Raw genomic sequence first — 5233 nt, forward strand, 5'->3', positions numbered from 1 at the left:
TTTCTCAATGGGTGATGAGTAGGCCTCTTGTCATCTTGGTATGGGAACTCGAGGTCAACCAATGCTCAGTGAGCCGTGGAGGCTTTTACTTAAGGAATACAGATTGTGGTGGATTGAGATCTCTGAGGGCCCTGAAAGCTAGAAGAAGCTTCTGTTGTTTTCTTTTATTTGAAGATTTATTTATTTATTTATTTATTTGTTTGTTTATTTATTTATTTATTTATACATAGAAGAACTAGGGTGTAGGCTAGAGGTGCAAGGGGTGAGAGGATTCACGAGAGACAGGGTGAGGAGCAGAACAGTCAGATATACTGAAATACACTGCTGAGAGGAGCAGTGGGCAAGACAGGAGAGGTCTGCTGCACCATAGGTAGGTTAGCTCCTTGGCCAGTATGAAACTTAGGTCACCATGGTGATAGCACTGACACTTAACCCCTACACCACCAGGAAGGCCCTGAGAATCTTGTTAGTGCCAAAGTCCTTTGCCCTGCCTTAACTAAAGAAGAAACTACTGTACACTCTTTATAACCTAGAAGAATGAGGCTTGAGATATCTCATCCAGTTTATCAGTGAATATATCCTCTCTAAGAATCTCAGGGGGCAAAGATGTGGTACTGCCATGTGAAGTCCCCCACATTTTCTTGATCCCCCAGGCCCGAAGTCACAGGATAAATATTCCTGGTGTTCTCCATTATTTTTTAGAATTTACAACCATGTAAATCTATTTACAAATGTGATTAATTTGGTTTTTTCCTCTCCTATTAATCTGTCTGATTTCAATTGCTTGTCTGTAAGAACTTAAAAGAACCAGGATGAGGTGGGGAAATTTCCCTCTGTCCCTAGATGAGAGAAAAAGTCCAAAGAAGTTTAATAATAATTCTATATTTCCTGTATACAAGGAAGGGGCTCAGCATGACAAAGTAACTCCCCAAGAGGCTTTAAATACCATTTCTTTTTTTTTTTTTAAGATTTATTTATACAAGCACTGGGTACAGTCAGAAGCACGGGAGGGTGAGAGAATTAACCAGAGCCAGAGCGGGGAGCAGAGCAGGAGGGTGAGAGAATTAACCAGAGCCAGAGCGGGGAGCAGAGCAGGCAGAATGACCGAAGCACACTGCTGAGGGGAGCAGCGGGTGGCAGGAGAGGTTGGGGGGCCATGTGGGACCCTCCTCCTGTGGCCGGGGAGCAGCCGGGGATCGAACCGGCGCTGCAGAGGCTGCGGGCAGCTTCGCAACCCAGCGCTCAACCGCTGCGCCACCGGGGAGGCCCCAACTACCATTCTTAAATAACAGCTAAGACAGATGAACTTTTGGCAGAAAGGCAGAAAGGTAAGATCAATTAGGATGTTGCAGGGAAAGTCACAATAGACAAAGACATGTAGGTTTCAATTCTGCCTTCTCCTTAAAGAAAGATAAGGAGATTAGAGCTTCTCAGCATATACATTAAGGAAGTTTACTTGTAAATATGTTTTCAAAGGTAATCTCTGCCCAGCCATCACAGCCCCTCTGTTATAATCAACCCTATGCCAAAGACCTATTAGAGGGTGGCATTCTACATAGCCTACATAGCCCTACATAGCCATTCTTCTGTGGAATAGTTAGGTTCTCCTGTTTTAATGAATTGGTATGACTTAGGATTTTATGTATATGGATATACCTTCTGGATAAAAAGGAGAAAAAGAAATTCCCATATTTATCTAAAACAATTCCAATATATTATATTATAATATAATTAGACTTATCTGTCAATCCTTAAAGAATATACACCTCTCATGTCTTCATGTATTGAAGAAACTGTTGAATTCAAGGAATTCAAGCCAGTGGTAGTTTTGAGGTATATATTTATTGCTTGTCACTAAGTAATAGTTCTTTCAAAATATTGTCTCAATGAAGACATCTAAATTATTTGTTGTGCTTCGCATAAAATGAATTAAGGCTACCTCTTGGTCCTTCAGCTATTTTTTTTGTTATTTTTTTCCATTTTTGTATTTAAGAGACCTTCAAATTAATCAACTTTAAGCTTTCAGGCAGAATATGCTTACACTTTGACTCATAATATCAGCATGATTTTGTTTCCTTTTGAAAAACGTTGTTAGCTGTTGCCATAGTTTAATCACAAATCTGTCCTTATTGGAGTTATCTTCAATTATTCTCCTGTGGCAATGAACATTCAATATCTTATTTTCCTTTTAGTCCCTTGTCTTGCAAGTATTTGTCAAAGAGTAGAATGGATTTTGGATGACTGTGGAGTTTAGGGAATAACATTTTAAGATAGTGAAATTAATGAGTATGAAACAAAGAAGCACTCCATATGAAGGACAGAGTGATAATGAAGCTGTAGACATTTCTGAAACTCATTTGGCATCTGTTGTTGGTCTGGTGTTTAGATTATGCAAACACAGAAGTATATATTTTTTTTCTTCACTAATGAAAAATAGGAATTTTGTATACTATATTACTGCATGTAGTTAGAATCTCAAAAACAGTATTCTTACAATACCATAAAATACCTTGAGCAGAATCAATAAAAATATTATTAAGAGATTTTTTTGTTAATTTTTTTCCCCAACTCAAGCAATTGTGTAATTTTCAGTGGATAGCAACTGGACGGCCTACAAGTTTAACTAAATTCTTCTTTTATCTACCTGGAAATAGCATCTGGTCCTGCAGGTTAAGAGCTGAGTCCCACAAGACCTCCTCCATTTCAGATGCCAGTTACAAGTCCATACTGATACCTGTAACTTCTGACCTGTCAGCTGTAAATGAGCGGTTACAATGATTTTCTCCTCAGGTTTGATAATTTCCAGTGATTCACAGAGCTCAGGGAAACATTTATTTATTACATTTACTACTATATCAGAAAATGATACAATTCTGGAAATCAAATGGAAGAAATGCCTAGGCAGGAATGGCGGTGGGCATGAAGCTCGATGCCCTCTATTGGTGTACCATCTCCCTGCACCATGTTTACAAACCAGGAAACAGTAAGGTGTGTTGTATCTAGCTAGGATATCATAGCACTCTATGCATCATTGTGAAATGTCTTTAAGTTATTAGCATTCATTACTTGTATATATTCAAATCAGAATGAAGTATAATTTTGACTTTAAGTGATTAAAACATTTAATTATTTACTTCTCTAGTTTTTTTTTTTAAAGGAAAGGGATAACTTTTTTTTTAAATATTTATTTATTTATTTATACAAGCACTGGGTACAGTCAGAAGTGCTGGAGGGTGAGAGAATTCACCAGAGGCAGAGCAGGGAGCAGAGCAGGCAGACCGACAAAGTACACTGCTGAGGGGAGCAGCGGGTGACAGGAGAGGTCTGTGTACCATGCGGGATCCTCGCCCAATAGCCGGGAATTGAACTGGCGCTGCAGAGGCTGCGGGCAGCTTTGCAACCCAGAGCTCAACGGCTGCACCACCAAGGAGGCCCCTAGTTTTGTTTGTTTTTAAGGACACTGTTTAATAACATTTTATCTGATACCTTGTTAAGTTTGCTCAGACAAGTACTAAGTGATCAAGTAGTGTACATTCTTCAGAAATTAGAGAGTATAATTTCTATTGCAGACTTTTTTCCAGACTATAAAAGTATAGTTGAAATTAAAATTTGTGATTTTTTTTCTTAATGAATTCTCTAAAAGTAATTTCAAAAGTTAGTATATCAAGTTAGCCAAAATTGTATATAATTTGCACTGTTGCTTATTTAAAAATATTTTAACATAGTCAACATTTAGCGTAGAAGGTCTAAAAATTGTTAGTAAGACTTCTTGCAAACAAAGCAGGTTTGGCACGGCGTCTCCCTCCTCCTGATTTATTAAAACAAACATCGAAGAGGAGAGAGAACTAACTATAGAAGGAAAGGAAGAAGGTCTAGTTACTGGCCAGTGAGTAATGTGGAGTTGCAGCTGCAGGAGCCAGCAAAGGGAGGCAGACTCTGCTGAGGTTGTGGGGATTATGTAGTGATTGAGAACAAAGATTCTTCTCTCTGCACTGCAGAAGTTTTATTATTTAAGTGGTCCAGATTTGTAGATCAAATGTAATACCATACAAGGCTGTTTGGAGCATTTTGGTAACTTGCTGGATGAGAAAGTTTTCACTTTTATCTAGCACTTTATTTTATTTTAACATTTATTTATTTATGCATAGAAGAGTTGGGCACAGGTCAGAGGTGCAGGAGATGAGAGGATCCACCAGAGATAGAGTGGGGAACTGAACAGGCAGATTGCCAGAAGTACACTGCTGAGGGGAGCAGCAGGCAGCCATGTGGGCTACCCTCCAGTTGGCCGGGGATTGAAATCAGCTTCGTACGTTGCATCTTAACCCCTTCTGCCAACAGGGAGGCCCTCTAGCCCTTAATTTTAAATAAAATGAATTCTGTTGCTCTACCTTTGTGTACAGTTAGCAAAACATAGCCCTTTTGGAAACATTACTATCAGAATTTTTATTTTTCCTAGTACTTAAATATTTTATTTTAAAACTAGTGTCTGCAGATCTTGACAATGGAAGCATCTGTGTTTCCATGGAGGTCCGCTGGCATAAATGAGAAAGAAAGAAAAGAAAGAAAGAAAGGAAGAAGATGAATAAGTGTGTCAGAAGTCAGGATAGAACATTTATTTGTAGCTTGTACTTTTTCCCTTACAATAATTATTTGATCATTTCCCAAGTGGAATAGATTCAGAATTGTAATCTTCAGTTCTCAAGAAGAATCTTAAATTTTACCAGTGTCATAGCTGCCAATAGAAAGCCTGGATGAATAGAAAAAATGAATATCTTGTTTCATTTTCACGATCATCATATATGTATATATATATATATATATATGCTAGAAAAATTGTTTTATATGTCTTTCGCTTTTCTGAGAGGAAAATACAACTTTATGTTGAAGTTATAATCAACTGATATTTCTTATAAAAAATAATTTCAAGATCATAATTACTGACAAAACAAGCATCCATTAAACAATACCTGATTCCTGGATTTTTATATCTATTACAAAATATTAATGTTCTTGTTTTTTTGAGTTTATAACCTAGTGATATCAAATAATCATATCAGGAATATGTAACATATTCACATATTTACTAGAATCCAGACTTAATATTAGCTTGTATGTCACATCATTGTGTATTGCTTTCTGCCTCTGAAATGGCTAGGGGCAACCATCATAACTAAAGATGGTTTACTTCTTTATGAAAAAAAAAAAAAAAAAAACAAGATATGTGTGCTATATG

Source organism: Talpa europaea (genome assembly GCF_964194135.1).
Source record: "Talpa europaea genome assembly, chromosome: 7".
Lineage (NCBI taxonomy): Eukaryota > Metazoa > Chordata > Mammalia > Eulipotyphla > Talpidae > Talpa > Talpa europaea.